We start from the raw sequence: 11,533 nt of genomic DNA, 5'->3' as shown, positions 1-11,533 counted from the left end.
TCGGCTCCTGATCCGTCGGATTGAACTTGACGCCAGCCGGCAGCACCGGCAAATCCTTCTTGGACTTGCATCGGTTAATTCCAGTTATATGGTATTCAATGTATGATCAATTGACTGTTTTAAGTGAATGATGAAAGATTTTGATAGATAAGTGGTACTCCAAATCTGAAGTCCACAATACCCAAACACGCCGCCGGGACTCTTGTGTCACCTCACGTGTAGCGTGTTGTCACGTCAATTCAATGTGAGGACATGATGAATAATTTGACCGACATATACTAGTACTAATACTGTACTACTTACTAGTCGTATTTAGTGTCACATTTTAACCATAGGTTTAACTAACAAAATTTTAATGCATGTCACCAAAAATTATACCATTGGAAAGTATGTTCAAATACGAATCAAACGATATAATTTTTTGTGACATGCATTAACATTTAGTTAGTTAAATTTATGGTCAAAATTTGACACAGATTATGAAGTGGGCCAATAAACAAGGAGCGAGGTAGTAGTATGAGTAGCGCAATATACAGTATGGAGGACTAGTACAAATTTACAAATGGAGTAAGAAGTTACAAGGCTGTGCGACAGACTTTGTAGGCTACATGAGTAATACAAAATATAATTCTCATTGGACAACACTTTCACCAACAAGTACGCACTTGAAGCCTAATTGATATATACAGCCGGTCTATTCTGCTAATATTAGCAGAATAGTTATTCTGATAACACTTCCGCACTGCACGCTCAACGCAAGAGCACTGCACTTTCTCTAGCAAGGGCACTGCAATACAGACTAGTGAACTTCGTGTCGGAAAAAACTGCACGCAGTGTTTTTCTGGTACTGTTTTCACTCTAGTTTTTTAACCGTTTATCGGAACAAGGCATATAATATACCGTTGGAAAGCTATGGATTAGATGCAACTTCGCCATGTTGAACACTTTCCAAAATTCCTCGCGGTTTAAGAGCAGTTTCAAAAACGGTGTAGCGGACAACGAGTGACAGCGATCGTATTTTTGCGATTTTTTCTAAATCCCTTGTCGGAATGAAGCAAATGATAAACCGCTGAAAAGATATCAACGAGGCGCATCTTTTTCACATCTATTATTTTCTCTAATTCGTTATGGTTTAAGAACAGTTTTAAATTTAGTAAATCGTGAAATTCTATTTTTTCGATTTTTTTACAATTTTCGTACTGTTTTCGCTCCAGTTTTTGAACTGTTTGTCGAAACAAGACGTGTGATACGCCGTTGAAAAGCTACGGACAAGGCGCAACTTTCATATGTTGAAATGGTTTTGATATTCTTTACGATTTTTAGTTAATTTTGAAAATCGTGCGGCTGACGATGAGAGGCAGCGGCCGTTTTTCGCAAAATGTTTACAAATCGCCTGTCGAAATAATTCAAATTATACGCCGTTGGAAAGATATCGATGAGACGAAACATTTTCATGTAGAACACTCTCTCCGATTCCTTGCGGTTCAAGAGCAATTTTTATTTTAACGAAATGATGACACTCTGTTTTTCATCACGCCAAAATCGACGTGTATACTGCATCAGATGGGAGAATGCACTACTTCAGACTAAAAACCACACTGCATCAGACAGTCAAGTGCACTTATTTTTTTAAATGCATATTTCGCCACAACAAAATCGACGAAGAAACTGCATCAGACAGGAAACCGCACTGCAGTGTCTACAGAGGGAACTGCATTATTATTATTTTTTCTAACATTTTATTTTGTAGTTTCATCTAAACTACGTGACCGAATGTAGTGAACCGCATGCGACGATGAAGTGCACTGCAACTCCCGATGCATTTCTGTTTTTTTAACACACGAGTGCAATTTATTTTTTGAGAGAAGTGAACCACAGCATAAATCGAAGTGAGCTGCATGGTTTTTTTCTTGTTTTTCTAAAAATGTATAAAGGATTTTTGGACTACGCAACTGAGGCAAGTGAACCTGCATAAACGGTTCAAGTGTACTACTTTTTTAAAAAAATTGCATAGTGAACCACACATATTTTATAAAGCAAACCACACCGATTTTTAACAATGAACTACAATACTTCGAAAAAATGTACTTCTCCGGTTCACCGGGTGCACTGCTTTTACAAAGAAAGATTTTACAAACTGAGCAATAACCCACGATGCAGTGTAACAAAATTGCCTCTCTTTTTTCTGTCCCCAGTGCAAGCACGCGGTCGCTCATTTTTGCTAGTGAGCTCCAAAACCTTTTTCTCAATCACAGCGAAAAATTTAAGACAACTCTCAATCACAACGAAAAATTTAAGACAACTCCAGAACAAAATAGACCAATTGCCAAAAGGAACAAATAAAGGAAAATATTTAACAGCTCCTCTCACTCCTCAATTAATGCAAAAGCTTCAGCAGTATCCTTGTTCAATTTTTCCTTCTACTCCTGTTTGAAGCATATAGATAGTTTATCCTAGATTATTCTGGAAATCTCATAGTTGCATAATAAATGTGCAACGTTCTTGTCTAGAGCACAACAAACACAAAGTGTCAGAGATACTTTTTCTTTTACAAGGTTATCACGTTTTTTCAAAAAAATATTATGAGCTACTACCAGCTACAGCAAGAGGAACACATGCAGCCTACGGGGAACATGAAGCTGCCATAGAGCTGGGATAAAGACAAGCATAACAACACACACAGAAGTTGAGAGCAGCATATAACGATTGTGAGGAGTAGATTCTAGAGCTATCCATTTTCAAAAACTAGGGGAATCCTCTTTTCTGAATGTTGCAGTAGAGTCGCTGCTGTGCACGGACGCTCGTCGGACTACACGCGAACGAGCCCTGAACCGCATGGCAATCGTGCCCAAACTGCATGCCATGGTCGACGGACTGCAGGGGAAGAGATGGCCCTCGCCGGACTGCACACGCATGAGCCCTGAACCACGCGGCGAGCGTCTCTAAGCTGCACAACCATGGTTTACGGACCACAGGGGAAGAGATGGAGATGGCGCTCTCCCGACTGCACGGACACAAGGTCCGAACCGCATGGCGAGCATCTTCGAGCTGCACGGCCATGGTCCACCAACCAATGGGAATAGATGGCGCTCGCCGTATTGCACGTGCACAAGCTCCGAACGGCATAGCGAGCATCTCCGAGCTGCACGACCACAACACCCACATACGTCGTGGTGGTGCTGCCATCGGCGATGTGGACTGCTCCTTTGGGACAACACGTGCACGGCTATGCGCCGTTGAACTCCACAAATGCCTGCGAGCTGCACCCAAACCAGCAAAGAGCTGCATGCATTAACATGGTCAAACTGAAACGTACAGCAAGATGAACTACTAGAAAAAGACATATAACAAGATGAACTACTTAAGAAAAAGTATGACACCGGCCACCCCTAGTGCAGTGCGCTTGTCCCCTGCTTCCCGCAAACAACAAGGAGTGGAGGAGAGAGCTGCAAGTGAGGTTCGTCGCCCAGACGCCCGGCGAGCTGCACGGCCTCGCCTGCACTGCATGCCACGCTCGCCCGCACTGCACGCAGTGCTCGCTGAAAAGGGGTGACCCATCGGTTGCTAGGACGGCAAGACCTGCAAACACACACGCCGGCAAGCTGCAAGCCCTCTAGGGAGGGTGGAGAGGAGCAGAAAATGAGAAGTACACACCCACACTGCACATCATGCCCACTTGCACACACACATCCGCCCCCTACTGCAGGCACACGCATCGTGCCCACATGCCACACCGTAAGACTGCACAGGGGGCTCGTGCACTGCTCGCACTGTCCGAGTTGGAGAAGGGAGATCAATGAGTTGCCCGTGGCGGTGGACGAGGTGGAGGCGAGCGTCAGGGGCTACGGACACATCAGCGAGTTGCCCGTGGCACGGTTGTACGGTGGATGCCTGGGGCGGTGCTCGCCGATGGGAGGCATGGGGAGGAAGGCGCAGGCGTTGGCGGCACGTTAGGGGAGTTGGGCGAGATCCAGTGGGGGATCGGCAGCGACGCCCCTTGCCGAGGCGCGACAGTGAGTGGCAGTGTGGAGGGCGCGGCGGCCTTCGCCGCTGCCTGGGCGGCGGCTTGCGGTTGGTGGACTGCTGGGATCCCGGGGTGGTGGGGGCCATGGAGAGGTTCGAGGCGGGCGGGGGCTGGGTGCGTGGGAGGGGCGGCGCGGCAGCGGGCTATGGTGGTGCTCCAGCAGCAGCGCTAGTAGAAGGTAGGCGGGGGTGGGGCGCCGCGACGGTGGGTCTATTCTAATAACACCCTTTAAGAGTCTTATTCTGCTAACAGTAGCTTATTCTGCTAACACCTAATTACTGTCCCGCACTAACCCTTTAAGACCATATTCTGCTAACACTTGGCTTATTCTGCTAATAACACCACCTAACCCACCTAACCCACCCACCTTTAAGCTACTGTTAGCAGAATAAGACTCTTAAAGGGTGTTATTAGAATAGACCCACCCTATATATTCCCCACCGCACCACCTAACCCACCCACCTTCTCCAATCTCCGGCCGAAGCCTCACCCCGACCACCTAACCCACCCACCTTCTCCAATCTCTGGCCGAAGCCTCACCCGGACCACCTCCCACCCCGTGGCGGCGCCGGGGTGCCCCGACCACCTCTCATGCCGCGGCAGCGCCCCCGCCCCTGACCACCTTCCACACCCCGGCGGCTACCTCTCCCCTTCCCAGTGGCTCCCGACGGCGGGGAGCTGCTCTGACCAGCCTGCTCGTGCCGCTCGCCCCGGCCACCACCACGCGCCTCCCGCCCGCCCCGACCACCACTCTGCTCCGCCTCCCTCATCTTCCCAGTCGCGACCATGCCTTGACCCCCTAGCTGGATTCAAACTCCCCAATGGCCGGGATCGGTCTCTGTCGGTGGTCATGCCCCCCTGGCACCTCCACGGCCTTGTCCCCGCCCGGTACCGAAACCCCAGCAATCTACCTCGTATCGGCCCCTTCTTGTTCCACATATGGCCCACTCCCCTTGTCTTCCTCCGTCGCGACCGGTGAGCCGCCAGGGATTGGGTCAATGGAGGGTGGCACCGCTAGCATCCTCCCTACAGCGCGAGATCCTGAGTGCCCCGGGCCCGGATTTGCCCACAGCCGCAGGCCTAGGCCACTCCTCCAAAGCCCGCTCAAGGTCAGATCGGGCGACCCCAGCCTCTCCTTCTCTTCGTCCAAACCCTCTCCTTCCTTTCTCTCTCTTTATGTTTCTTCAATGTGACCGCTGATGTGCGATTTCTCCCCCACCCCTCAGGCCACGACGAGGACGGATATGTCAATTCACGGTTCGCCGGCGCCTGGCCTATGGTGCGGTTGCGTGGGTGTTGCAGTGCTCGGCTCCTCTCCGGCCACACGGGAAGAGGAGATGCTCCTACATGCAGTTCCGCCGTGCATGTACCATGTGGACTACACTCCTCTTCTCACACCAGGGCTCAGTTTGTTTTTTCAGTTTGGACATGGCCGGAGCTTGCCGCAGCCCACATCTATAGGGGGCAGCTCGAAGCCCATTGACGTGCAGTTTCGGTAGCTCGTCCCATGCATCTCGGTTTACGTGGGCAAGCGGTTTGGCATCTTGCATGGTGCAGTTCGGTAGGGCTTTGACATCCCCATGACGACACGAGGTCGGATCCAGGCCGCAACGGCCACCCGCGACGCCCCGACGCAGGGTATGCTTGAGACGTTCATTGCACTGTTGATGGATTTTTATACTTTGTAATTGAGAAGTGCCTATGTAGAATTTCAGTTTGTTGTGACACCACTAGTATAAATTTCAGCTCAGATGTCCCCTGGATGTGTGGGATGCATCCCCCTGTGTTGAAGTTTTTTTCCCTCCCCCCTGTGATCAACGTGTGATAATGTGTATTTTCAATATTTTTGCATTGTACGTGCAGTGCACATGTGCCGCCCCCTGCAGTGCACTAGTCTTGTTCGTGCAGTCTGTACATGCGCCAATTAAAAATATCATGGACGAACGTATGCAGATTAAAGTAATGCAATTCACTTAACCATTTGATGCAGTGCGGTCGGTCCCCTGATGATGTTCATCTTGTAAGTGCAAGAAAAATTATTACCGAAACGACGAAAAAAGTAATGCGATTCACTTCTCCATACTTTTGCGGTTCACTTACTCCCGATGTGAAGTCCGGTCCACTTCCTCGCCTGAGAAAATTTACGTCTAAATTAAAAAATCATGAAGTTCACTTGCCCATATGATGCAGTGTGGTTTTTAGTTCAAAGCAGTGCGGTTTTCTGTCTGATGCGGTTCACTCGTCAATTTTGGTGTCGCGAAAAATAAAGTGTCTGCATTTGAGTAAATTCAAAATTTCTCTTAAACCATAAGGAATCAGAGAACGTGATCTACATGAAAAAGTTGCGCCTCATCGATATCTTTCCAACGGCGTATAATTTGAGTCATACCGATCAGTGCTTTGTAAAAATACGGCCGCTGCCACTCGTCGTTAGCCGCACGATTTTCAAAATTAACTTAAAACCATAAGGAATCTCAAAAACATTTGGACATATAAAATTTGCCTCGTCCGTAGCTTTCCAACGGCGCATCACACGCCTCGTTTCGACAAATGGTTGAAAACTGGACAGAAAATAGTACCCAAAAAAAATTGAAAAACACAATTCCACGATTTAGTAAATTTGAAACTGCTCTTAAACCATAACGAATTAGAGAAGATAATAGATATGAAAATATGCGGCTCGATGATATGTTTCCAACGGTATATCATTTGCTTCATTCCGACGAGCGGTTTAGAAGAAAACGCGAAAAATCGCTCGTTGAGTCGTGAGCCGCATAATTTTCGAAACTGCTCTTAAACTATAACGAATCCCAAAAAGTGTTCAACATGGCAAAGTTGCGCCTAATCCATAGCTTCTCAATGGTATATTAGACGCGTCATTCCGATAAACGGTTAAAAAAATAAAACGAAAACAATACCAAAAAACAATGTGTATAGTTTTTTCCGACACGAAGTTCACTAGTCTCTGTATTGCAGTACCTTTGCCACTGAAAGTGCAGTGCCCTCACATTGAGAATGCAGTGCGGAAGTGTTAGCAGAATAACTATTCTGCTAATATTAGTAGAATAGACCGGCTATATATATATATATATATATATATATATAGGTATAGGTACGGCTTCTGCACAACATCTCCATCATCATTATCAGTACATCCTACGCAGGTGAGTTAGGATGCACTTGATTCCAGAAAGGTATCTATCCTTCAAACCAGAGGAGTGCTTCAAACTAACAACAGTACATAATATCCAACAAAAGAGGGTCATGCTACAGCAGCAGGATACATGGCTAAGTCTAGATATTAGTACGAATCAAGTTGTGCATATTTGCTGTTGGCATGAACCACATCGCCGCATGTCGGGTTTGCAAAAGCCATTCATCGCATGGAAGGTTGATGCCTTTCCCACACTGAAGATTATATCTGGCAACAAGATGTGTTGACGAATCACAGGATATGGTGATTCATGAAACCCATTGTATGATGTGTAAACACAGTTCCCCCTGGCGAGTGGAAGTTGCATAGCACGGTAATCCTCGCCGGTGATATGATCGATGATTTGTTGGATGATCGGATAATTGAGCCCGGGGAACATGGAGTGGTTGTCGAGGCTGTAAACCCGCCTCCAGTTGAATATGCCTGGCCCAATGGAGCTGGGACTTTCTCGAACACGAACGGCCATAGCCATCACAGTCACGAACACCCCAGACATTGTACCGCATGTGGTTTGATGAAATGGTTTGGTCAATTTGGTATGTGTGAATGAGCATCAAATGGCCACCTTCAGTTGAACGAGCGATAAACCACCACCCATTGACTGGTATGATTCCAGGTCCTGGGATCATGAAGGCCAGCGCATTTGCCTCTGCTGCAACAAATCAAATTGGAGACGAAAAGAACACAAATATACAATCATGTTCAGAGCATGTGTGGAATTAAGATTATTATAAGAATGACAAATATCATAGACAGAGAATTGCAATGTCGTGGTCATAATCATACCCCAAGTTAAAAAAAATAAGCCAATGGCTTTCATATTCTAGCAATATGTCATGGTTCAAACATCATGTAACAATGAGAGGAAAACAACTATGACATGGCCTACTCATATTCTACCATAGCACTTACTACTATTCTCATATCAACTCTAAGCAATAACATGCGTTGTTATAAAAATCTTGGAAATGAGAGTAACATATAGCAATCATGAGGTTATACTCATAATATCTATTCTAACAATCATTAGATGCCAATTGTTCTCATATCAACTCTAACAATAACATGTGTGGTCATAAAAATCTAGGAAATGAGAGGAACATATAACAATGATGTGGTTATAGACATACTATCTATTCCAAATTTGTAACGATCAACGGGCAGTCGTATTCATAAGGTAAAGATGAGATGAGATAGAACAATTACACGACGATTGATTCCACCAGTATAGGCAGCCAATATGTGCGTCGACCGCGTAAATGATGCCATCGTGCACTATAGCATCAGATAGAAATGGAGGCTCAACAGGATTGACGATGAGCCATAACCATGTATGGCGACCGGATTCCAGATAGACTAATCCCATGTTGAACAAGGCAATGAGCTTGTAATTAATGTAGCCTTCTGATGGTGTGGGCACTTCGCAGATTACAACCTTCAGCAAACAGAGGTCGAGCCAATAGCTTGACGCGTCTCGTGCGTAGTAGGCAGGAGTGTCCGGCGGGCCACGAGGCTCGATGGCGGTGGTATCCAGCGATGGAAGGGTGATCTCTCAGTTGGTGTAGATATTCACGAGATGCCACGAACTGCCGGATTGGTGGATGAGGACGATCCAGTTGGCCTTCATGCCCGCCCAGTAGTGGTCGCACATGAAGGACAGGTGGACGGGTAGTGGTAGCATGTCGAGGGGCACCACGTCGACCTCCGTAGGATCGTCAAGTCCGTGTCTGGGCCACCTGCGAGGATCGGGCATAAGCAAGCAGGGTGTCTTGAAAAGGGTCAGCCGGTTGCAGATGAGTATATGGTACAAAGATACCGAGCATGCGGCTAGACGGATGGTGCTGAGCAGGTCCATACGATTACAGATCTGCTCCAAGAGAACGTCGGGGAGGGAATTCCAATCGCGGCTCTGCGTGTCATTCGGTTCTGCCATAGGGTTTTTTAGGGTGCTGAGTGATTGGGGTTTTCGGTGCCTGCGAGCAAGCGGGGAAGTGGATTCGGGCGGGCGAGAGAAGAAGACGACATGTGTTGCTGAGCAGTGAGCGGGGGGGTATGGTACGCGCGAGCTACCAAGTAAGATGGCGCGGGCGGGCGAGCAGTGAGCGGGAGGAAATGGTGTGCGGCCGACGATGGGGAAGAGAGGAGGAAGAAGAGGGAAAGACGGGGAAGAAAGTGCATTAAATCTCAATTCTACTAGTACTACTACCAGGATATACCGTCTTTCGGAGTGTAAATAGTTAAGCTGATGACATGTGGGTCTACCTCAAGAGGGCCCAGATGTCAGTTAATGGAGGAGAGAGGTTCGTAGGCGTATTTGCGGAAGCGTGCTCCACTGGCAAACATGATGGAGTACTCGGTAAGGCTGATTTAGTAACACGAACACGCTGGTTCAGCTTATTAATTAAGTGTCCCATCTGCTGCAGCGTGTATTGTCACTTCACTGTGAAGACTAGTTGAATAGTTCTCTCTGACCGAGATGGGGAATAATGGATTGCTAAGACTTCCTATCTACTGTATCCCTATGCCCCTATGCTCATCCTGTCCAACAAGATGAAACATTGGCCAAGGCACCCGGCGCCAATAATGTAGGAGTACTAGTAGTATTTTGTGCCAAACTTTGGCCATCTATTTAACTAATAAAATGTTAATGCATTTCACCAAAAATCATATCACTGGATTTGTATTTGAACATAGTTTTTAATGGTATAGTTTTTTATGACATGCATTGACACTTCGTTAGTTAAATTTACAGTCAAAATTTTACACTAAGTACGAAGGGGACCATTAAACCAGGACGGAGGTTTATATACAGGTCAATAAAAAATCATCAACCAAGGTAGTAGTAAATGATGAGTGCCCCAAGAATTTTGTTCCGAAAGTACACAATAATGGGCTCGTTTTCCTCAAGAAAATTGTGTTTACGAACGTATTAATTGGAATGCATGCGTGAGGAACAAATGACCAGAAATTTTACACACATTGGTGAGTTATCTCTTAATTCTTGCATGTAGCGTTTTAATGAAGCTTGAAATATGAACATGTCAATGGGAGGGAGTAAAAGCCTCATGCATGCATGTATGCATGCAACATGCAACACTCACACGAACACATGCACACACGCAACACTCACGCATCCATGCGGCTCACAGCACACGACGCAACACACACGCTCACGCTGAAGTGCTCAACCTACTCCCTACGTCTGTGAAAGACTGTACATATAGAGATTTACACATTGACAAGGAGGAACCGGAGCTTCATTGTATAATTAACGCCCAAAAGTAGCAGACTTATGTGTGCATGCGACCATTGAGAGAAAAAGATTAAATGAAGGTTGTTGCATGCTGTAATTAAGGATTAAGACTAGCCACAATGGAGAGTAACATACACATATCCCTAGACTATGTTACTACCTTCATAGTGGGTAGTAACATAAGTGTGGTGTCATGCAAAGCTTCATTTATTAGGTTATAGACTCATATTGCAATGGGACATGTGATGTTACAGTAACAAGCTAAGTTACTCAAACTACCTCTCTCCACATTAACTCATTGCCACATAAGCAAATTCGCTGAGTTGGACTCGATGTTACTGCTGAAGTTACTCCCACTGTGGCTAGTCTAAAGGCTAAATGCATTGGAAGTGTAGATGTACACTCTTTGTTTTTGAGCCGATGTACAATCTTTGTTGGAAGACCGAGGGAGTACACGTGCATGCACTCACATACACAGCCAGGGTGGTTCGCGCATAAGGGTTGGACTCCTGTCGCGCCTGCGTAAAGTCTTGTTTAACTTGTTGGAGAACGTAGTAATTTCAAAAAAATTCCTACGCACACGCAAGATCATGGTGATGCATAGCAACGAGAGGGGAGAGTGTTGTCCACGTACCCTCGTAGACCGAAAGCGGAAGCGTTAACACAACGCGGTTGATGTAGTCGTACGTCTTCATGATCCGACCGATCAAGTACCGAACGCACGGCACCTCCGAGTTCAGCACACGTTCAGCTCGATGACGTCCCTCGAACTCCGATCCAGCCGAGTGTTGAGGGAGAGTTTTGTCAGCACGACGGCGTGGTGACGATGATGATGTTCTACCGACGCAGGGCTTCGCCTAAGCACCGCTACGATATTATCGAGGTGTAATATGGTGGAGGGGGGCACCGCACACGGCTAAGAGATCAATAGATCAATTGTTGTGTCTATGGGGTGCCCCCTGCCCCCGTATATAAAGGAGCAAGGGGGAGGCTGCCGGCCAAGGAGGAGGGCGCGCCAAGGGGGGAGTCCTACTCCCACCGG

The sequence above is a fragment of the Aegilops tauschii genome, chromosome 6 (genome assembly GCF_002575655.3).
Source record: "Aegilops tauschii subsp. strangulata cultivar AL8/78 chromosome 6, Aet v6.0, whole genome shotgun sequence".
In the NCBI taxonomy this organism is placed as follows: Eukaryota; Viridiplantae; Streptophyta; class Magnoliopsida; order Poales; family Poaceae; genus Aegilops; species Aegilops tauschii.
The sequence above is the reverse complement of the archived record's forward strand: the minus strand, read 5'-3'. Positions refer to the sequence as shown.